Genomic DNA, 25,233 nt, shown 5'->3' with positions numbered 1-25,233 from the left:
CACCTGGAATGCATTTAAATTAACAGGTGTGCCTTGATAAAAGTTCATTTGTGGAATTTCTTTCCTTCTTAATGCATTTGAGCCAATCAGTTGTGTTGTGACAAGGTAGGGATGGTATACAGAAGATGATATTTTACCAAATAAGGCTAAATCCATATTATGGCAAGAACAGCTCAAATAATAAAAACGCCAGTCCATCATTACTTTAAGACATGAAGGTCAGTCAATGCGGAAAATGTCAAGAACTTCGAACGTTTATTCAAGTGCAGTTGCAAAAACCATCAAGCGCTACGATGAAACTGGCTCTCATGAGGAAAACCACAGGAAAGGAAAATCCAGAGTTACCTCGGCTGTAGAGAATACCTTTATTATAGAGTAACCCGCCTGAGAAAATGCAGGCCAAATAAATTCTTCAGAGTTCAACAGACATCTCAACAACTGTTCAGAGGAGACTGTGAATCAGGCCTTCATGGTCGAATTGCTGCAAAGAAACCACTACTAAAGGACACCAATAATATTATTATTATTATTATTATTAAGACTTCCTTGGGCCAAGAAACACGAGCAATGGACATAGGCCGTCGGGAAATCTGTCCTTTAGTCTGATGAGTCCAAACTTGAGACACAGAGTATGTTAACGGATGAGCTCCGCATGTGTAGTTCCCACCGTGAAGCATGGAGGAGGTGTGATGGTGCTTTGCTGGTGACACTGTCGTGATTTATTTTGAATTCAAGGCACACTTAACCAGCAGTGATACGCCATCCCATCTGGTTTGCGCTTAGTGGGACTATCATTTGTTTTTCAAATGGACAATGACCCAACACACCTCCAGGCTGTGTAAGGGCTATTTGACCAAGAAGGAGGGTGATGGAATGCTGCATCAGATGACCTGGCCTTCAGAATCCCCCGACCTCAACTCAATTGAGATAAGTTGGACCGCAGAGTGAAGGAAAAGCAGCCATCAAGTGCTCAGCATATGTGGGAACTCCTTCAAGTCTGTTGGAAAAGCATTCCTCATGAAGCTGGTTGAGAGAATGCCAAGAGTATGCAAAGCTGTCAAGGCAAAGGGTGGCTACTTTGAAGAATCTCAAACATATTTTGATATGTTTAACACTTTTTTTTGGTTACTATGTGATTCCATATGTGTTATGCCATAGTTTTGATGTCTTCACTATTATTCTACAATGTAGAAAATAGTAAAAAGTAAAGAAAAACACTTGAATGAGCGTGTCCAAACTTTTGACTGGTACTGTACTATATGGTCCCATGTGGCTGTTAGTGGAGAATGGCACTTGCAATGCCAGGGTTGTGAGTTCAATCCCCACAGGGGACCAGTATGAAAATGTATGCCCTCACTACTGTATGTCCCTCTGGATAAGAGCGTCTGCTAAAATGTATTAAACAAAGAAATGTCTAGATAGTCTTCACTTCTTACATTATGCTCTTGTGAATGTAACATTCATGGTTATATTTCCCAGTCAAGATCATGCTAAATACTTTGTTTTGTATACAACAGTCTGATGCTTGTCAGTCAGAGAGTAGAGGGAAAGCCATAACATGGCATCTATGTTCTGACACTCAGACAAACTGTAGGCCAGTATGGATGGGTTGCAAATGCCCTGTGCATGTCCTGACAGGTGGAATCCCAATAGAAACTACTTAACAATAGCATCAGGGCTTCCTTACATCTCTAAACTAACTCTCTTTATAACAAAGCAGTAATTGAGGCAGCCCCTTGTAACAGGGTCTCGTCAGATCAGAGGAGTTAAAAGGAGAGTGTTGGTGTCACGTTACCAGCTGACAACGATTGGATATGGAACATCTCTGTGAAGACAAACAATCTTCCTTGACTCGTGTCCTGAGGGTAGGTGTTATGGTAGATGTCAGTAAGAGCCGGGATAGGTGATATTTTAACGAGAGAGAGAGAAAAGGAGGGGTTGTCCAGACGACAGAAAGAGAAAGAACAGTTATGAGTTGAACGTAACAGTATGCCAGTGGAAGGGAGGACTGTAGCAGGTGATCCAACTGTGAATTGTAGCAAATTCAATTGCAGTAATTCTGTTACTGATTTTCTGAAATGTTGTAAACAATTTGGTAACAGAATTTCATGTGTTAATCACTTAATAATTTATAAGTGTTGATATTAGTTGGCAGGGGTCTTTACTTCAACATTTGTGTCTTGATGAATTTCTAAAACCTTTAGATTTTTTTGGGTTGATGTTTTCTAAAAAAGACCCATTTTTCATCTGTTTGAAAAGCCTTTGCATTTCTCTAATATTTAGGATATACAAATGGTTGACAAATGTATATACACACACACACTACTGGTAAAAAGTTTTAGAACACCTGCTTATTTGAGCTGTTCTTGACATAATATGGACTTGGTCTTTTACCAAATAGGGCTATTTTCTGTATACCACCAATACCTTGTCACAACACAACTGATTGGCTCAAACGCATTAAGGAGGAAAGAAATTCCACAAATTAACTTTTAACAAGGTACGCCTGTTAATTGAAAAGCATTCCAGTTGACTACCTCATGAAGCTGATTGAGAAAATGCCAAGAGTGTGCAAATCTGTCATTAAGGCAAAGGGTGGCTATTTCAAGAATCTGAAATATATTTGAATTGTTTAAAACTTAAATGGTTACTACATGATTCCATATGTGTTATCATAGTGTTGATGTCTTCACTATTATTCTACAAGGTAGAAAATAGTAAAAATAAAGAAAAACCCTTTAACGAGTGCAGTAGGTGTTCTAAAACGTTTGACCTCTTAGCTTTCGGTTGACTCCAGATTTGACAAGCGCCTATGAACTTCACATGTTGGTGGCCATGGGTCCTTTTAGATGGAAAATGACCCTATGCACAAGAGCAAATTTACCGTCAACAGAACATTTTACAAAAACATTTACTTGAAGAGCAGTGCAGATGCAAATTTTGGAAACAGAACGACGGTTTGTGCCATTGACGCGTCATTCCGTTACCAAACTTTGCATCTGCATTGTTCAAAGAAAACGTGTTTTTGTAAAAAAAAAAAAAATCAGTGGAAATGGTTAAAAGTCGCCCTTGTGCACAGACTTGTATAGTTTGTTTAACTTAGCAATCATTGTTTTTTTGTTTGGCATACATTTTACCGCATCCCTCTGTCCACCGTATCATTCTCCACATCCCTTTGTGTCATGTATCAACACAGTCTAATCACAGGGGACTGGGTCATACCATACATCATAGCTATCATGTATACCACGACACAGTCTTTAAGCAGGGTCATACACACCATTACACACCTTAGCGAAACAGGACAAAACTAAGGGAAGGAACCACAGATTCAGCGAATAAAAAAGGCGAGCTCACAGCCACGAAAGACATTTACATCATTAAAGAACTTCATGACTTTTCGTCCTCTGAAAGAAGGATACCGTCGGCAAACCAAAACTAAATGAACAGCCTTCGTTAAACTCGACTTCCAATTGTATCTGCAAAAACCTAACAAAAAAAGAAAACTTGATTTCCCAGCTGAGAGAAAGAGAGAGTAATGGGAGAAGAAAAGGGCTCCTTAAATTCTAAACTCACCACAAGTTGGCAGCCTGTTTGTTATGTTCTCCAGTTGTGCTACACAGCTGGAACGACAGTCAGGTCTCCTCTTTCTCTTTTCAAACTTGACTGAGTCACCACTCAGAACAGTCAGGAGAGAACAATGCAACTCAAAGAGCAGTGTCCAGCACACATGAAATATAGCCAGGGGACGACTACAGAATGACGCTGGAGCTGCAGTGAGGGTGGGGCTCTGTGTGCGTGTGGCTGCTGTAAGGAACGGGGTGGAGCTCGCTGCCCCAGCTGCAAGGACAGCACACTGCCATACACACCGACTCACTGCTAGAATACATAAACCACTCGGAGTGTAGGCAAATTATATGCAAATTAAATGTAGCCATTCATTCCGATTGGTTAAGGGTTACGTTTTTGAATAGGATTAAAACAGAAACAACTTGACCGCTAAGTTTAGGCATTAATTCCAAATGATTAAGGTAAGGGTTAAGGCTCGGGATTGGGTAAAAAATAAATAATAAGAGTGCCAAGCACTGGGATTGAACCCGTGATCCTCGGAGACGGAGCTCACGGCTTACACCCATCAACCATCACTAGCAAGCCATGAGCCTACTTGATGGGAAGTGCTCACCTTTGTCCCTAGGAGGCTAGTATTGAATACCTGGACGAATGTGGAATATTGCATTGAATCTGGAGTGACTTGGCTGGTGTGTAGAACACATGTATCCTCCAAACAATCTCCTGCTGTTTTACGGGTTTTAACCACAAAAAGGTTATTCAAGCACGGATGAGGACTTTCTACCAGAAATATTTGACGCTAAATGAGTATGGTGCAAAGTGAACTTAGAAACAGCAGAAAAAAAGGGGCAAGATTTCGTGATGCTCATTCAACCCAACGTCTCACTGACCACCAGCAGAGGGCAGCAAAAGGCAACAACTAGCCCATCCAGAGATTCTCCCCTTCTTGTTTCACAGAGGGTGAAGGAAACTGAGGGGAGATCAGGGGGCCAGGGTTCTGGTCTGGAAGGACGCGTTCCACTGTGCTCAGAGTACTTTTGGTACTGCAGTTTAGCCCAAAAAGATTAATTCACATAGAGAAGTTCAGTAAAAAAAAATCCTAAAAAGACACCATGTTTATCACCTTTGTGCCAAAAATACCCATATCATTTTCCCAGCAATTGTCTTCGAGGCCGATTTTCTTTCTCTGTCACTGACAGCCGAAGGTATTAACATTTTATATGACCATCCAACGTCTGCCATGCTTCTGGATGACTTTAAATCGTGGCTGTTCGCGCTTGCGCCGGTGCGCACTGAGTGCACGTGCGCAAGTGTTATCGTCTCTGTAAAAGCAGATGTCAACGACCACCGAAACGGTGTACGTGAATGCGAGTAGATTACCTTGAAAACATCGGTTGGCCATCAGTGGGAAGCCTTTCTAAAAAAAATAATTGAAATAAAGTATTCTAAAAGGAATGTATACTATTCAAGATGACAATGCATAATGTATTTATGAGATCAAACAACTATTTATGGACAAAAAGGTGCCAATCTCAACAGTCTCTGGTGAGAATCTCTTAATCCTCCTAAAACAAACATCAATCACAATCAATAAACATCTACAGGTAAAATCAACAAAGTCCGATTTACAGGTATAGAACAGTTTACTGCACTAATAAAATCACCACAGTATGACTCTGCAGATTAACAGTATGATGCCTTTCACCCCTCAGGGACTAAATTCTACATTTTTGATATTCACAACAGATATGCATATCTTTGTTTGACCTTCCGTGACTGGCCCCAATATAAGACTACTCGCGCCTACTGTATGAGACAAAGGGTGGGGAAATCCTGTGTCTGTCTTCTAATATTAACCCCAGTACCTCCAGCGAACATCAAAGCTATTTTAAAAAATGTAAAATTAAAAACAAAAAAAAAACATTATTGAATCTTCATTTAACTAGGCAAGTCAGGTAAGAAAAAAATCTTATTTACAATGATGGCCTACACCGACCGATGCTGGGCACCGCCCTTTGGGACTCCCAATCATGGCCGGTTGTGAAACAGCCTGGATTCAAACCAGGGTGTCTGTAGTGACGCCTCGAGCACTGATATGCAGTGCCTTAGACCGCTGCGTCACTCAGGAGCTTTGGCAGGGTAGCCAGGAACACAGTCATTAGATCGGTGCCAGAGATTATAGTGCAGGGGCAGATGGGGTGAGGCAGGTACGAGCTGTCTACACCCCCCCCCACCACACATACGCACACACGGCAATGCTAGGCAGCTTGTGCCAGAGGGCAGTTTTCCGCCTAGATACACAGCGCAGGGTGTCACCTCAGTGCACCAGGGGACCGGGGATGGACAGGCGGAGGTAAGCTGTCTGTCTGGGTCTGCCAGTTCCCCCTGAATATGATCATAAACTCCCCTGACTTCATCTGCACCGGGCTGAGTCGGTTTACCTTAGCGGTGGTAGGAGTCGGTTTACCTTAGCGGTGGTAGGAGTCGGTTTACCTTAGCGGTGGTAGGAGTCGGTTTACCTTAGCGGTGGTAGGAGTCGGTTTACCTTAGCGGTGGTAGGAGTCGGTTTACCTTAGCGGTGGTAGGAGTCGGTTTACCTTAGCGGTGGTAGGAGTCGGTTTACCTTAGCGGTGGTAGGAGTCGGTTTACCTTAGCGGTGGTAGGAGTCGGTTTACCTTAGCGGTGGTAGGAGTCGGTTTACCTTAGCGGTGGTAGGAGTCGGTTTACCTTAGCGGTGGTAGGAGTCGGTTTACCTTAGCGGTGGTAGGAGTCGGTTTACCTTAGCGGTGGTAGGAGTCGGTTTACCTTAGCGGTGGTAGGAGTCGGTTTACCTTAGCGGTGGTAGGAGTCGGTTTACCTTAGCGGTGGTAGGAGTCGGTTTACCTTAGCGGTGGTAGGAGTCGGTTTACCTTAGCGGTGGTAGGAGTCGGTTTACCTTAGCGGTGGTAGGAGTCGGTTTACCTTAGCGGTGGTAGGAGTCGGTTTACCTTAGCGGTGGTAGGAGTCGGTTTACCTTAGCGATGGTAGGAGTCGGTTTACCTTAGGAGCTCTGTCTGTCTGTAAAGTGGTACAAGAATGTCTTAAGACTTTTATTAAATACATTTGAAAAGACTGAAAGACGCAGATTGAGAGCAAGAAGACTTCCACGTTAACCATTTTAGTGTTAGAGAGAGGGGTGCACAGTCACCCAACAAGAGAGCAGGAGAACCTGTAGAGGCTAGCTGCTCTTAGTGGATTTTGACCCAAATGAGGCCTGAGGTTGATGAGGGACCACTGTAACACGCTGTCACTCAGTCACAGCAACATACTGATTTTGAAGAGTGCTTATTCATTCTGACCTAGTCTGAAATCACATTATCTCCCTACCCTCGCTCTCTCCTCCCCCCCCCCCTCCATCATCTTCCCATCCCCCTCTCTTAACATCACCTTTCTCCCATCCACACAGACATGGACTGTTTACAAAACAATAAGAGACATTACCACACAGAAAAATCAAGTACGTTAGTCCTTGTCATAACGTTATACATATCAGCCACTGATGCCCTCTCCTGCATGAGCTCCTCCACATAGAGGCTGTTGCTATATGGAAGAACATCCCACAGTGGGTGGCTGCTAATACATTTATTTTCTAATATAATTTCTTTAAAAGAATCACAGATAAAACAGAACTGTTGAAAAGGGCCTGAATGAAACTCTAAAAGAAGATGGTTATAAATGGAACAAACGCAGAACATTTCTGACAAGCGGACAGAATGCCCCAAAAATATCTCCACAGACAAGAGATCCCCTTCAAAATTCAACGAGAGAGAGCGAGGCACATGCAGAGAGCGCGAGAGACACACAGAAAATAACCGCATAAGAAATCTGTATGGTTAAGGAGCCTGTCAGTGGATTGTTCCTGGCCCTAAACAATGTTTAATTCAGAGGTGCAGAAATCATTTCATTTGGCTTCATGCAATGGTAATCAACCCGCATGGTGTCTGTCCCAAATGGTAGCCTATTCCCATTTGGGACAAATCTAGCGAGTCCCCTGAGATTTCAGCAGCCCATCCACAACACGTTGGTTTGCCGTGTTAATATTTGTGGGAATTAACTTCTACACTAGACCCACACCTTGGGAGAGGCAAAGAAAGAGCTCAGGAGAGACCGGGAAGCTGTCAATCTTGTTATAACATGCTAGATAAGGCTGCAAACAGAAAATAAAACATTCATTAAGATTCAATGAAACCTACAAATCAACATGTTGTACATTTGTTGCCTTTTTCTGTTGTAAAAATGGGCCTACATTGTGATTACAATCCAGTGAAAAGATTTCTACCTTCCTAAAATGATGCACAGTGTATTTGGCCAGTGTGTACAATTTTCCATTTTATAATTTCATAGTTTATCTATTAGCTACAAAGACTCAGAGATATTGCTCATGAATCCTCAAACGTTGAAATATGACATTGACCATTTCTCATCAAGTCCTTACTGTCATTTTAGAGCTATTAAAAGTGTGTTTAATACGACCTGCAACAGGAGGTTGCACTTAGAGCAAGATTTCGAATTCACAACCATTACATTGTTCATTTCCCCATAACTTCTGCGTGAATCCTTTTGGTTGAAGTATTCTGCATTATTCAGGGTGAGATGATATTTTCATAAGTTTTGTCACTCAGTTGGATCTTATCCATTTAGATTGGAAACGGTCTCATTTTATTGGAAATATGAAATGGAATGCATGTTACTGCATCTTTCTTTCAGCCTCACAATGTCAACCAACATCAGCTGGAAACATAGCAGGAGACTGGTGGCGTCTACGCATTGAAGTGACTGAACACACATTGACAGGTTTAAACCAGCCAAATGTGAGTCGCTCACACAGAGGCCTATGCTAGATATTGAATAAAAATGTTTTTTTCTTTTCGTAACCTGGTCATTGAACTTCTACAGGTGTATTCCCAGTCATGTGTCATCCATAGATTAGAGCCTAAATTAATTTAGTTCAATTGACTGATTTCCTTATATGAACTGTAAATTAGTCAAATCTTTGAAATTGTGCCGTGTATAATTTATATTCCTAAAACATATTGAAAATTGTACTGTTGCTGCTTGCTCTTGTCAAATATTTGATTTATAGCCAGGAGTCAAAAACCCTGGTTTTAAAATGTCCAAATTCAAAATAAATGCTGAAATAGATTGTGATATTTTGAAGACCAAAACATAAAAATTACTCCCTACACATACATTATGACACTTGTTTTCAGATGACTTAAATCTGGCTAAATTAGAACATTAAAAAAAACAGCACACTCACCAAGCGGCCACTCCAAACTGGAATTCATTAGCTTGTTCTACTATAAATTAATAGCCCATGCAAATTAAATCAAATATATTTTCATACAATATTTATGTAACTAGGACACCCTCTACGACATGTACCGTTTGCAGTCTTCTCAAAGACAAACCACAATGTACTTGAGTATACTACATGCCTTCAGAAAGTATCCATACCCCTTCAATTAGTCCACATTGTGTACAGCCTGAATTCAAAATGGATTAAATATATATTTTCAACCATCTACACGCACACTATAACCTTAAATGAAAGTGAAAACATGGTTTTAGAAATGTTTGCACATGTATTGTAAAAGAAACACAGAAATATCTAATTGAAAGAAGTATTCAAACCCTTTTGATACGACACTCCAAATTGAGCTCAGGTGCATCCAATTTCCTTCGATCGTCCTCGAGATGTCACTAAAACTTGGAGTCCACCTGTGGCCAATTCAATTGTGTGGACATAACTTAGAAAGAAAGCCATCTGTCTATATAAATGGTAACACAGTTGACAGTGCATATCAGAGCAGAAACTATAACATGAAGTCAAAGGAAATGTCCCGTAGATCTCAGAGAAAGAGAGATTGTGATGGGACATATCTGGGAAAGGGTATAGAAACAATTTCAAGAGTGTTGAAAGTTTCCAAGAGTACAATGGTCTCCATCACTGGGAAATAGAAGAAAATATGGAACTACCCTGACCAAACTGAGAAACGGGTAAGAAGGTGACCAAGAACCCAATGACCACTCTGACTGAACTACAGAGGTCCTTGGCTGAGATGGGAGAACCTGCCAGAAGGACAATAGTATCTACAGCACCTCACCAATCTGGGCTTTATGGAAGTGGCCAGATGGTAGCCTGTCCTGAGAAAAAGGCCCATCTAACTCCATACCTACCGTGAAGCATCATGCTATGGGGATGACTTTCAGGGGCAGAGACTGCGAGACTGGTAAGGATAGAGTGAACAATCATGGAACCAAATACAGGCAAATCATTTGAGATCTGGAGGCGAAAGAAACAAAACCTCCAGGGCGCCCTATTGTAGCGGGCATTGACGCAGTAACGGCCCCTTCATCAACTTTTGTTGACTTCATTAGACCCCTCGCAGAACGGCTCCCGGATAATACATCAAATCAAATCAAATCAAATTTATTTATATAGCCCTTCGTACATCAGCTGATATCTCAAAGTGCTGTACAGAAACCCAGCCTAAAACCCCAAACAGCAAGCAATGCAGGTGTAGAAGCACGGTGGCTAGGAAAAACTCCCTAGAAAAGCCAAAACCTAGGAAGAAACCTAGAGAGGAACCAGGCTATGTGGGGTGGCCAGTCCTCTTCTGGCTGTGCCGGGTAGAGATTATAACAGAACATGGCCAAGATGTTCAAATGTTCATAAATGACCAGCATGGTCGAATAATAATAAGGCAGAACAGTTGAAACTGGAGCAGCAGCACGGCCAGGTGGACTGGGGACAGCAAGGAGTCATCATGTCAAGTAGTCCTGGGGCATGGTCCTAGGGCCGCGGTTCAGTTGAAACTGGAGCAGCAGCACGGCCAGGTGGACTGGGGACAGCAAGGAGTCATCATGTCAGGTAGTCCTGGGGCATGGTCCTAGGGCTCAGGTCCTCCGAGAGAGAGAAGGAGAGAATTAGAGAACGCACACTTAGATAATAATAATACATTGTTAGTTACTTTTGATGACGTTGAGTCGTTATACACGGATATTCCACACGAGGGCATAATTGAAGCTATGGAACATTCTCTTCTGCAACGTGATCCTAATATACTACCTTCCAGTGCATGCATTATAACATTGGCTGAAATAGTATTCACACACACACACACACACACACACACACTTCATGTTTCTAAATGATTTCTTTATTCAGACGAAGGATACTGCTATGGGATCCCCTATGGCTCTTAACTATGCTAATTTGTATGTGGGTTACATTGAGAAACAGTCCATTTTCAATCCTCTCAAATGTTTTCTTGCCTAACATTTGGCAACGGTACATTGATTATATTTTTGTTCTATGGAGGGGTGATTCAAAACAGCTCCAGGAATTCCATGCTTTTCTTAACTCTTGTTCTGAGCATCTGAGATTTACTATGTAGTCTGACACACTTCAAATCAGTTTCCTTGATCTCATGATTTTGGGTGAGGATAATGTTCTATACACTGACCTTTACAGGAAACCTACAGATGGTAACAGTTTGAGGGCTGATAGTGGTCACCCACTTCCCTTGAAAAACAGTTTGGCCTACAGCCAATTCTGTCTAATAAAAATAATTTGCAAAAAAACATTCAGATTGACAGAAATATGTCTGAGACAAAAAGAGGGGGTACAAAAATAGTCAGATTAATACTGCCATTGAGAAAATTCAAAACAAATCTAGACATGATCTCTTTCAAGGACAGTCTCGCAAAAATAAGCATTCTTGCGTTCTAACTACCCGCTATTCAAAGTGCTCTGAACAAATAAGGGAATGGTTAAAACATTGGCACATTCTAAGATCCGATGACAGTATCGGTAATGTGTTTTCGGACCCTCCCTTGGTCGTATTCTCACGGGGCAGAAATCGGAGCTCATTTGGTCAACTCTGATTTATCGCCCCAAAATATCCCTGCACAATATTTATTTGTGCCTCTACCGAATGGAAACTACAAGTGTAATGACTGCTTTCAATGCAATGGCACTTACAAATGTAGATCCTTCAAACAAGGAAACCAATAAAAAAAGGTGTTATTACGTGCTCCACTAAGGCATTTGTCTTAACTTATCCGTACGTGGATAAAACAAAGCGCAAATTTGAAAAGTGCGAACCTCGGAGCAATGTAGCACCATTAGGTGCAGGAACTCCAGTTGCGGCCCACTTTTTTTGGAAGCGAACCACTCGATTTCGTCCCATCGGCATGGAACATGTCACCCTCCCTAGGAGCGGGGGACTTCAACAATTTATTGATAAAACGAGAGGCTGCCTGGATCTTTAATTTGAAAGACCCTTGCTCCCTTCGGTCTCAACATATATTTAGATCTTTAGCCATTCTTTTCATTGTGATTTTGATATTAGTTTTAAATGTTTGTAGGCCTATCCAGCCAAATTGTATCTATGATCTTATGCTATCATTCATGTTTTTGGTATGTTATTTTTATATCTGAGAATTAACCAATGATATCAGGCCACACCCGGCCATGTCCTTTGACACTATATAAAACTAGTGACCCACAGTGTTTGTCATTATACCCTGATGAAGACAGCTTGTCTGTCGAAACGTTGAGCTCCGAGTGTGCGGCTCTCCTTTTCTTTTTCAAATCCTTGATAAGAACCTGCTTCAGAGTGCAAACTAACTTAGACTGAGATGTACATTTCACCAGGACAATGACCCCAAGCATACAGCCAAAGCAACGCTGGAAAAGCTTCAGAACAAGAATGTGACAGTCTTTAAGTAGCCCAGCCAAAGCACAGACTTGAATCCCAGTGAAAATCTGTGGAAAGACTTGAAGGTTGCTGTTCACCGCCCCTCCCCATCTAATTTAAGAGCTTGACAAAATCTGACTCAGGGGTGTGAATACTTCTGTAAATAAGAAGTATTTAATTTTCAACAAATTTGCTAAACTTTCTAAAAATATTTTTTCACTTTGTCATTATTGGGTATTGTATGTAGATTCATGAACATTTGTAGTCGGGCTGTAACAAAATGTGGAATAAGTCAAGGGGTATGAATACTTTAAGGCACCGTACCTGCCAATTGATGAGAACCTGTAGTAGCCATTTATCAACTAATCTCCTTGTGCCACAATGTTTACAGTAGATGGCCAACACAAAAAAAATGAAACGCAACAATTGACTGGATCATTTATGACTTATCACCTCACAGGTAATTCTATATAGCGACGGGGTATGCTTTCATTGAAGTGATACAGTAGCTTGACTCAAATCTGTCTATTTGTTTGTGACCAGTGACTTTTAAACAAAGAGCACTCAATTATCTGTGCCATTTGAGCTTGAAAATGACAACTGCTTTCTAAGTCCTGGGACAGACATGAACGTATGATAAAAGCAACGGAACTAAACAAAATAATCTGTTTAAAGCGTCAATTTAGTATCATCTTGATGACTAAATGTTTATATTTACAACACCAATCAGGTAAAAAGTAAGTGTAATTCCACTCTGTGGTGAAAATGCAAGCTTGTGTAAAGGAAGTAACACAGTGTCCACATTAGGAAAATCTGTGCAATATAAAATAATTTAATATGGAAAAATAATTCAACATGTCAATTTAGGATAATTGTAGGTTGCCCACTCACAAGCTATTGCAACAATTACATCTAATTCTACTTAATAATTTAGAGTAAAAAAAAAATACACAAACAATTTAACCGGGCACTCTAGGCTAGAGCTCCCACAGTGTCTGAGCAGCAGTCTGAATGTTCGACGTCACTACCACACATACACTTAAGAGACAATGTTCCCAGCGCTGTAGTGAGGTCTGTGGGAGCTTGTAGTTGTCAAAAAGTGTGTGTAGAAAGGGTATGTAGGAACATTTTAAGTACATTAGCGGGGCGTTAGGTTCAGTCTCCTGAAAAATAAATCTCCCACAGGGAAGAGACAGGCCTTTACTTAGGACTACCACAGTTAAGGACTCTACCACAGAAGAGAGAATGAGTGACTGTGAAAGAGAGACAGAAAGAGGAGAGACCGTCTTAATGTGAATGAGCTCCTTTTCAATAACTACGAGCTTCATGCTTGCTCATTCTCCTTGACAGCACAGCCAAAAGCATCGAGTGCACATTCATTGACTTCAGTCGGTTCGATGATACTTATTTTAGTGATGATGGGGGTTTTGAAATGAAAGTCCTTTTGTCTCTGGTGCCATGAGCCTTTCAAACATACCGTCTAGTTCTCAGCACATTAGCTGTGTCACAAATTAACTACAAATACCTGGATGAGACTAGCGAATCAAGTCAAAGTTACAAATTTCTGGATGAATTATCGAATGTTAGCTAAATGTAGTAACGAATTGGCTACATTTCCTTAAATTGACAATTATGTGAACTGTCTTGTGCAAGTTTTAAAATTGAGCTTGCAGGCATGTAGTTTTGCATGTCGTCCACTTTGATACTAATTAGCATTTTTGAATCAGATCAAGTCGAGCCAGTTATTGATAAAAGCTAATTACCTTGTCCAAGAGATTTACACAGTTATTTGACCACTAGGTTTTATGACACCTCCACTGTGGGCCTCTATTAAAACCTCTACAGGATCGGTGTCCTCCCCGCGGGATGGTTGAGCTAATGTAGGCTAATGCGATTAGCATGAGGTTGTAAGTAACAAGAAAATTTCCCAGGACATAGACATATCTGATATTGGCAGAAAGTTTAAGAATTTAAGCAAACTGCACAGTAGCTACTACAGTTAAATAATACCATGCTATTGTTTGAGGAGAATGCACAATTATTAACTTAAATGTATGAATAAACCAATTAGGCGCATTTGGGAAGTCTTGATAACATTGCACAACCTTCAATGTAACAGCAATATTTAGACTTAGGGTTGCCACCCGTTCGACAAAATACAAAATGGTTCTGTATTTCATTGAAAGATTAAACGTTATGTTTTGGAAATTATAGTTACTGGATTTGACCATCTTATTAACGACCAAAGGCTCGTATTTCTGTGTTTATTTTAATTAAGTCTGACTTGATAGAGCAGTCTGAGCGGTGGTAGGCAGCAGCAGGCTTGTAGCCATTCATTCAAACAGCACTTTACTGCGTTTGCTAGCAGCTTTTAGCAATGCTTGATGCACAGTGCGGTTTATGACTTCAAGCCCATCAACTCCCGAGATTAGGCTGGCAATACTAAAGTGCATATAAGAACATCCAATAGTCAAAGGTAAATGAAATACAAATGTTATGGAGAGAAATAGTAGATGGGTCATAATTCCTATAATAACTACAACCTAAAACTTCCTAACTAGGAATATTAAACCACCAGCTTTCATATGTTCTATGTTATGAGCAAGGAACTTCTGTTCATTTATTTATTTATTTTAATTTACATGGCACATATTGCACTTTTATTTTCTTCTCCAACACTGTGGTTTTGCATTATTTAAACCAAATTGAACATGTTTCATTATTTATTTGAAACTAAATAGATTATTTATGTATTACATTAAGTTAAAAGGGTTCATTGTTCATTCAGTATTGTTGTAATTGTCATTATTACAATTTATACACATACACACACCAATAAATCGGTATCGGTGTTAAAATCATAAACGGTCGACCTCTAGTTTTGATAAATTTTTAACAGATATGCAATGGTTCATTGGATCAGTATAAAACCGTGCACATACAGTGGAAGTCAGAAGTGTACATACACCTTAACCTGAGTTTAAATGTATTTGGCTTTCACAATTCCTGACATTTAATCCTAGTAAACATTCCCTGTCTTAGGTCAGTTAGGATCACCACTTTAATTTTAAGAATGTGACATTTCAGAATAATAGTAGAGAGTGATTTAGTTCAGCTTTTATTTCTTTCATCACATTCCCAGTGGGTCAGAAGTTTACCTACACTTAATTAGTATTTGGCAGCAATGCCTTTAAATTGTTGAACTTGGGTCAAACGTGTCGAGTAGCCTTCCACAATAAGTTGGGTAATTTTTGTCCCATTCCTCCTGACAGAGCTGGTGTAACCGAGTCAGGTTTGTTGGCTTCCTTGCTTGCACATGCCTTTTCAGTTCTGCCCACAAATGTTCTATAGTATTGAGGTCAGGGCTTTGTGATGGTCACTCCAATACCTGGACTTTGTTGTCCTGAAGCCATTTTGCCACAACTTTGGAAGTATGCTTGAGGTCATTGTCCATTTGGAAAACCTATTTGCGACAAAGCTTTAACTTCCTGACTAATGTCTTAAAGGTTGCTTCGATATATACTCATGATGCCATCTATTTTGTGAAGTGCACCAGTCCCTCTTGCAGCAAAGCACCCCCACATCATGATGCTGCCACCCCCGTGCTTCACGGTCGGGATGGTGTTATTCGACTTGCAAGCCTCCCCCTTTTTCCTCCAAACATAACAATGGTCATTATGGCCAAACAGTTCTATTTTTGTTTCATCAGACCAGAGGACATTTCTCAAAAAAGTACAATCTTTGTCCCCATGTGCAGTTTCAAACCGTAATCTGGCTTTTTTGTGGCGGTCCTTGATGAGCAGCCTTTCAGGTTATGTTGATATAGGACTTGTTTTACTGTGGATATAGATACTTTTGTACCGGTTTCCTCCAGCATCTTCACAAGGTCCTTTGTTTTTCTGGGATTGATTTGCACTTTTCGCACCAAAGTACATTCATCTCAAGGAGACAGAACACGTCTCCATCCTGAGCGGTATGACGGCTGCGTGGTCTCATGGTGTTTATACTTGCATACTATTGTTTGTACAGATGAAAATGGTACCTTCAGGTGTTTGGAAATTGCGCTCAAGGATGAACCAGACTTGTGGAGGTCTACAATTATTTTTCCTCAGGTCTTGACTGATTTCTTTTGATTTTCCCATGATGTCAAGCAAAGAGGCAGAGTTTGAAGGTAGGCCTTGTAATACATCCACAGGTACACCTCCAATTGACTCAAATGATGTCAAGTAGCCTATCAAAAGCTTCTAAAGCCATGACAATTTTCTGGAATGTTCCAAGCTGTTTAAAGGCACAGTCAACTTAGTGTATGTAAACTTCTGACTTTAACTGTACACTGCTGCTATTTAGTGGCCAAAACCTAAATTGCACCTGGGCTGGAATAATACATTATGGCCTTTCTCGTGCATTTCAAAGATGCTACAAAAAAAAACTGCATGTTTTTTTTATTTGTATTAGCTGTTGCCAGATCTGTATCATATTCTCCTAAATTTATAATTTCCACAAACTTCAGTGTTTCATTTCAAACTGTATCAAGAATATGCATATCCTTGCTTCAGGTCTTAAGCTACAGGCAGTTAGATTTGGGTATGTCATTTTACGTGAAAATTGAAAAAAAAGGGGTGGATCCTTAATAAGGAGGTTTTATCATTTCTGGGTAACAATTAAATACTTTACTGTGATTGTATAAAATGGTCAAAAAGAAAGTCGTTTCTTAGCAAAGAGCAATTTTTCAAGAAAGAATTTTGTTTGTTTGACTACACTGGGCCCTTAAAGATGCACAATGCAGAAATCACTGCCATTTCCTGTATGCAAAAATTCAAATAGTTTGCCTAATTTCAATTGGTGTGACAAAACAAGTATAGTGTACAGAGTCATTGTACCATTTAAAACGGCTGTGAAATATCTTCGCTTTAACCAAAAATAGTATTTTCAGCTGTTTGAAGCTGGTAAAAGGCGCAAAAAAAAAAACGTGAACGGGAAGCATAGAAATAGTACACAAAAAGTCCATTATAATCAGGAAACACATTAAGCAACGTAGAAAAAAAATGGGATGTATGAATCAATCCTGTATTCTAAATTTAGTGAGTCTAAATGTGGAGATTGTGTCTTAGAGATATGGCAACATTTGACCAAAAGTATCTGTCAGAAAGAGTTTAGATCAAGGTACGGTGAGTGTACACATTTTCATTATGAGTTGGTGATCCCTGCAGAAATTAAACCCACAACCTTCACTTAGCTAGAGCCATGGTCTTACCAACTGAACTAAACAGGACCACAGAGAGAGAAAGGTATATGCCAGTCAGAGACAGGACAATTCTTTAAAAACATATGAGGTTATTACACATTTCATGATTTACAATTTCTGATTAGGCCTACTTCATTTAGAGGGCCAGGTACAAATGCCCTCAGTTTTATAAAAGCACACCAGATTAAAAGAAACTACAGATTTATTTACTGTGCCCCATCCTGTAAAGGAACATGCAGGAGAGCAGCAGACACGAGAAATCCCTGGGCTCTAGCCGTAAAGGTGCCATCACTCAGCTTTACAGCAGAAAAGTGACAGGGATACAGTTTCTCTAAAAGCAAAGTCACAGACTGTAGCTTTAAAAGGAGACTGGCAATTCCACTGAAGTGATGCTGAGAATCAGATTATTCACTTTAAAATGTCAAACAAAAACCAATGATTGCAAAGTTAAAACAAACCATGCACACGGACTACGGTCAATTTCCACTGAACATTTTACAAAAACACATTTACTTGAACAGCGCAGATGCAAAGTCTGGTAACTGAATTATGGATTACATTTTATAGTGAAAAATCTGGTCTTCGCATCACTCTACCATGGAATTGCCCAGACCAGATTAAAGGAGGAATTGAAGGATTTATTAGTGGTTCCCCATTCTGCAGGAAAGGACATGTTATTGAGGTTAACACTGTACCCGTCAACCTGCTTCTTCTCATTCCTCATACAGGAAATGCAAAATGTGCATTATTTCTATCGGAGCTATCGCCACAACACCCGCCTACTGCTTCCTGTTTAGACCCATTTGCTGACTGGCTGATTGTGGGTTTGTAGTTCTAATAAGTTTAGAAATAAAAACAATGGTGAGAATAAGAGTGAGAGGATTGAGATAAAGGTAGATAACACTCAGCATAAGGACTAAGTTCCCCAGCAAGAAAACCAAAAATGTCAAACAGAAGGGGGAACTAACAAAGTCACTGACAACAACCAAAACAAAACAGGTGGGGTTTAGGAGGGTTTCTAAAAAGACACTCATTGGGGGTGCCCACTGAAGGTTGCATAACAACAACTGGGACTAAAAAGACACCCACCATGAGCACCCACTAAGAGGCAAACAAAAGAAAAACCCACAACAAAAGTAAAAAGGAAACAAACCAAAATATTGGAGCAAAACGAAGAAACAGGGAAAATCAGATTGTCTAGAAATCAAACAGGGAGAGTCAACTAAAAAAGGTCTTAACCCTCCACATCAAGACAACTGGAGCCGGCCACTCTTAAAATAGCACCTTGGCCAGCACAGGTGAAATACCTTCCCACTAACGAGATGACCAACCAGCACAGGTATAACACATACTAACGAGGTGACGCGTTGGTGGGCCCCACGTGCTCACGTCCAACCTCGAAATAAATGGAAAAACCAAATCCTGTAACATGTTCAATAGACAAACTACTGAGGCCAAAGCAAAGGAATCACAGGAAAAATGTACAGTTTTTGTGAACCGGTGTATGATTAGTAGAGCTGTACAATATACATTTTGGGGAGAGTGCTCATGCAACATGTGAATGAGCCAGACAAGGACACCGCTGCTCTCCACTACTCCCATAGAGGACATGTATCACAGAACATGTGGGAAGGCATCTCTCACTCACAGACCGAAAGCCATCAAAGCAGCAGATGGGGGTAACACTACTCCCATACATCTAGGCTGACCAACTCTAGATTGGGAACCCAATTGACGCTCACTGGCAAGGCAGGCTTGATGACAGAGTCCTAAGGACGATACAAATTAGGTAAGATACAGGAGAGCAGAATCAGGTTCGGGCACAATGATCACAAAACCGGAGAGACTCCCATTTGAAGAAAGTGGACACAGCTGTGTTATTTGGACGTTCTTCCACTCCGATGACTTCAGTGATGTAAGATATGCACCTAATCCACACATACTGACACACAAAAACACCACAATAGAGAGGATTTCACCGAGAAACAGCCTACTGAATGCCACTTCAGGAAAAATAGCCACAAGAGATGTACAGGCTCTTCTATGGTACTCCATATGTTTGAAACAGCAAGAGCTGGTTGCTTGTACAGTATAGCACGAGTAGTAGAGCACAAGTTTGGATTGTGTTCATTCATGGGGTCCTCGTGATCTACCACACACACGCCTAAATGGATTAAATTCAGATTTTGTATCACTGGCCTACACATAAGACCCCATAACTTCAAAGTGTAATTATGCTTATATAATTTTAACAAATTAATAAAAAAAGGAAATGCTGAAATAGCATATGTCAATAAGTATTCATCCCCTTTGTTATGGCAAGCCTAAATAAGTTCAGGAGTACAAATGTGCTTAACAAGTCACATACTAATTTCCATGGACTCACTGTGTGCAGTAAGTGCTTAATATAATTTTTGAATTACTACCTCATCTCTTTAGCCTACAAATATCTGCAAGATCCCTCATTCAAGCAATGAATTTCAAACACAGATTCAACCAGAAAGACCAGGGAGGTTTTCCAATGCCTCAAAAAGAAGGACACCTATTGGTTGATGGGTAAAAATGTAAAAAGCAGACATTGAATATCCCTTAGAGTATGTTGAAGTTACTAAATTGCATTTTGGATGGTGTATCAATACAACAAGTCACTACAAAAGGTACAGGCGTCCTTCCTAACGCTCAGGGATTTCCTCACAAGGCCAGTGGTGACTAACAGAGTTGAATTGTTTTAGTTATTTAACTAGGCAAGTCAGATAAGAAATTCTTATTTTAATGGCTGTGAGAGTTTACAAGACAAAAACCTGGTTCAGTCTGCTTTCCAACAGACAGAGACAAATTCAAATTCCATCAGGACAATGTTACCAAGATAACATTGAATGTTCCCGAGTGGCCTAGCTACAGTTTCGACATAAATCGTCTTGAAAATCTATGGCGAGACATGAAAATGGCTGTCTAGCAGTGATCAACAACCAACTTGAGAGCTTGAAGAATTGTTAAAAGAATGTGAAACATATTGTAGAATCCAGGTGTGCAAAGCTAGACATTTGTAAAATATTGTAAAAACATAGTCATTATGGAGGTAGTGTGTGTAGATGGGTAAGAAAAAACAACAACATTTTATCAATTTTGTATTCAAGTTGAAATAAATTACGTAATAAGTTGAGGGGTATGAATACTTTCTGAAGGCACTGATTTTAACATATTGGACCATGAATTTAGCCTATGCATGACCCATACTTTCAGGTATACTATTAGAAGGAAGCATTATCACCTGTAGCCCGACTGATGAAGCATAGTGGGTGAAAATGATTGATCGTCTCATGAAGAAAGTCATCCTCTTTTGAGTTTTGAAAGAAGTACATCCTAAAACTGTCTCGAATGCTTGAACATTTGCACCGTAACAAAACCAGTGTAGAAATCTCTCAAACTCTGTTTGAATCAATTAATTGTCTACCCTGTAAATGCGCCCATATATCCTTTGAATCAATGTTTATGCATGGTTGAATCTAGTGAGACAGGAACTTTAAAAAGCTAAATGTCAACGGATCTGCTATCCTCTTCAGGGCTCTCCCTTATTCACGGTAGACTTATGTTGTTGTTGAAAGAAGAATGTTCTGTATCCGTTTTCCAAATTTCTTCCCGAGGTGTAATGCAAAGGCCAACATTTCATAAAACTATTCTTCAATGAAGTGTGTCCTGATAAAATATTTTTAGGCACAAATGTCAAAAACATGTCACAGGATTATACAGACCTGTCTCTCACTTAACACCACTAACATACTCCAAGACCAGGGACACCAATACATTATACAGTATTCTAATTGACATTATATTCCCATCTGTGCCATGCATATTAACATGGTGTATGTGGAGCAGCCAGGGGGTGACACAGCCTGCCAAGAGAGCGAGATGGAAAGAGACAGAGATGGAAAGAAAGAGCGACAGCGAGAGATGGAAAGAAAGAAAGACAAAGATGGAAAGAAAGACAAAGATGGAAAGAAAGACAAAGATGGAAAGAAAGACAAAGATGGAAAGAAAGACAAAGATGGAAAGAAAGACAAAGATGGAAAGAAAGACAAAGATGGAAAGAAAGACAAAGATGGAAAGAAAGAGCGACAGCGAGAGACGGAAAGAAAGAGAGACGGAAAGAAAGAGCGACAGCGAGAGACGGAAAGAAAGAGAGACGGAAAGAAAGACAGACGGAAAAAGACAGACGGAAAAAGAGAGACGGAAAAAGAGAGACGGAAAAAGAGAGACGGAAAAAGAGAGACGGAAAAAGAGAGACGGAAAAAGAGAGACGGAAAAAGAGAGACGGAAAAAGAGAGACGGAAAAAGAGAGACGGAAAAAGAGAGACGGAAAAAGAGAGACGGAAAAAGAGAGACGGAAAAAGAGAGACGGAAAAAGAGAGACGGAAAAAGAGAGACGGAAAAAGAGAGACGGAAAAAGAGAGACGGAAAAAGAGAGACGGAAAAAGAGACGGAAAAAAAGATGGAAAGAAAGATGGAAAGAAAGATGGAAAGAAAGAGAGAGAGATAGAAAGAGAGATAGAAAGAGAGAGAGATAGAAAGAAAGAGAGAGAGATGGAAAGAAAGAGAGATGGAAAGAAAGACGGGGGGCGAGAGAGAAAAGGAGAGCAAGTCACTTACATGGGAATCATTGGGCATGATGACAAACAATGCTCCAGTAAACATCAGCTGTTCAAGGAATCTCTGCTCTCCGACTGATTTTAAAGCGCATTAAGAATTTCGATATGGATGTTTAACAATGCCACACACGGTAGAAAGAACTCCTGACAAATACAAAAAAATGCTACATTGTTCTCAGGGGCCTCATTTATAAACCGTGTGTACGTACACAATATTCCCCAAAATGTGCGCGTGGCAGTTCACGGGCAAAGTTGGCATTTATAAGTATTCAGACCCCTTACATTTTGCTATGTTACAGCCTTATTCTAAAATTGATTCAATAAAACATTGCATCAATCTACACACAATAACCCATAATGAAAAAGCAAAAACAGAAATACCTGTGTAAATAAGTATTCAGACCCTTTACCATGAGTCTTGAAATTGAGCTCAGGCGCATCCTGTTCCCATTGATCATCCTTGAGATGCTTCACCTGTGGTAAATTCAATTGATTGGACATGATTTGGAAAGGCACACAGACCTGTCTATATAAGGTCTCACAGTTGACAGAGCATGTCAGAGCAAAAAACCAAGACATGAGGTCGAAGGAATTGTCCGTAGAGCTCCGAGACAGGATTGTGTCGAGGCACAGGGGAAGGGTACCAAAAAATGTCTGCAGTATTGAAGGTCCCCAAGAACACAGTGGCCTCCATTATACAAAAATGAAAGAAGTTTGGAACCACCAAGAGACTCTTCCTAGAGCTGGCCACCCGGCCAAACTGAGCAATCGGGGGAGAAGGGCCCTGGTCAGGGTGGTGACCAAGAACCCGATGTTCACTCTGACAGAGCTCCAGAGTTCCTCTGTGGAGAAAGGAGAACCTTCCAGAAGGACAACCATCTCTGCAGCACTCTACCAATCAGGCCTTTATGGTAGAGTGGCCAGATGGAAGCCACTCTTCAGTAAAAGGCACATAACAGCTCACTTGGAGTTTACTAAAAGGCACCTAAAGGACTCAGTCCATGAGAAAAAAGATTCTTGGGTCTGATGAAACAAAGACTGAACTCTCAATGCCAAGGATCACGTCTGGAGGAAACATCCTTATGGTGAAGCATGGGTGGCAGCATCATGCTGTGGGGTTTTCCGCAGCAGTGACTGGGTGACTAGTCAGGATCGAGGGAAAGATGAACGGAGGAAAGTAAAGAGATCCTTGATGAAGACTTGCTCCAGAGTGCTCAGGATCTCAGACTAGGGTGAAGGTTCACCTTCCAACAACCAAGACAACGTAGTGGCTTCGGGACAAGTCTCGGAGTGGCCCAGCCAGAACCGAATGGGAGAAACTCCCCAAATACAGGTGTAAAGCTTGTTAAGTCAGGTGGAAAAAGTCAAGGGGTCTGAATACTTTCCAAATGCACTGTAAATGTAACTTAACTGGAGAATGTGCTCACCTCCCTGCAAACTTTAGTTTTGCATACGCATCTCTCTGCTAGTGGCTGAAATATTGCATTGAAAGTGGGCAAGTAAGTATTTTGTGCAAATGGGGGATATGATAAAGCTTATTCATAAAAATAAAATAGGAGGAAAACATTCACAACAACACAGCCATTTTCCATTTGTGAGAAGAGCAAAAATCTATGCATTTTATTTTTAGAATCTAAAAATAGACAAGTCTTTCATATTTATGTTGTCATAACCCTTGCAGAATAAATCCCTCACTTTTTCTGGCGTTGATGGGTTCATGTTCCCGAAGAAACAAACATTACCATGCGCATCTCTCATTGCGACTATTCTATTCTATTGGTTCCACTATGCCAGGCAAGCTCAATCATTGAAAATTATTTCAAAAAGTATTTCAACTCAGGTCTGCCATCATGCCATGGCGAAAGCAAATTAAAAACAAGGCTGTCTATCCAGTCAAACATAATTTTATTGCCAGAGTGGAGAAACAATTAAGCGTTAGCTCCAACCTTCACCAAAGCTCCTAGACTGATGCTGAAATGATAAGAGTGCTCTTTTCCTTCTGTGGCATTTAGGAAATTCCCTGTGAGAAAGAAGCCTTCCAGTTTGATGATGCTCATGGGTGGACTTTTCACTGTAGCACCAAAAACTACATGGATGAGTCAGTCCCTGTTTAACCTCTGAACCCATAACATGCCCATGGAATATTTATAAACCCCAACATTCCCTTCACTTCACTTTACCTCAAAAGGAGACTGGCTGGTGCCTGAGCTAAAGGCGCTCAGACAAGTGAGTCCGTCAGCCCATATATGAGGCTAGAGACGTTGGTCGGAGGAGACGTAGAGGCGTTGGTCTCCTCACACATGAGATTCAGCTTGTATAGGAGGCACCACGTGGGCAATGTCTCTGCACGTTGGCCTCTGTGCAATATGGAGTTTGTCTGCTCATCTAGACTAATTACAGTACCTGGATGTACCAACCCTTAACTGCTGGTGAACAGGTAAGCCCCAGGCAGGGTTAGGGTTAACCCAGGCAGGCAGCCCTGGCCACAGCAGCTGTCAGGTTCAGGCCAGACAAGTCGCTAACATCTCAGCCCAGTAGGCAACCAGTAGTACGGTCCATTGAGGCCAGTGTCAGCCTGGTCACACATAGCTGCTCCTGCCTCCTGGCGACAGGGGAATGAAAGGACACAGCACGGGGCCCAGAGCCCGGGGTCTGCCAGCTCAAACCCACAGCACCTCCCCGCTGTGTTGCTGAGCTAATGACTACCAACAATGCATCAGTCACACACCAGAGGAGCAGTGCAGTGGGTTTCAGAGTACTACTCAATGCTTCAGAATCTAACCAGAGAGACTAGCCATCAATATTATCTAGGGATGTGCAGCATTCCCTTTCAAGACGATTCAACATGCATAAAGATACAATTTGGTGCGATTCAATTTTATTAGAAAATGAATCGATGCAATTCGGTTCAATTTGATACATTAAAATGTTGCACATTAATTTTCCAATTGAAATTAAAATCTGCGGGTGATGGATCTCATGAGCTGGGCCTCTCCGAGCTGACTTCTGCGTGTAAATTATGTCCGGT

The 25,233-nt window shown here is 40.8% G+C and overlaps 1 protein-coding gene across 3 annotated transcripts in view; it reads right to left on the bottom strand.

Annotated features, from left to right (window-relative positions):
- Positions 1-25,233, bottom strand: part of LOC135507892 (SAM and SH3 domain-containing protein 1-like) — an 88,183-nt gene that overhangs the window by 36,607 nt on the left and 26,343 nt on the right. The window contains exon 1 of one of the 3 annotated variants that reach the window (XM_064927649.1): positions 3,577-3,726. The exons of the other annotated variants lie outside the window; for them this stretch is intronic. The gene's annotated coding sequence lies outside the window, so the exon portion shown is untranslated. Of the gene's footprint in view, positions 1-3,576; positions 3,727-25,233 lie in introns of those variants that run through there. 3 annotated transcript variants of the gene reach the window in all.

Source organism: Oncorhynchus masou, chromosome 21 (assembly GCF_036934945.1).
Source record: "Oncorhynchus masou masou isolate Uvic2021 chromosome 21, UVic_Omas_1.1, whole genome shotgun sequence".
NCBI lineage: Eukaryota > Metazoa > Chordata > Actinopteri > Salmoniformes > Salmonidae > Oncorhynchus > Oncorhynchus masou.
This window is presented reverse-complemented; position numbering and strand designations above follow the sequence as displayed.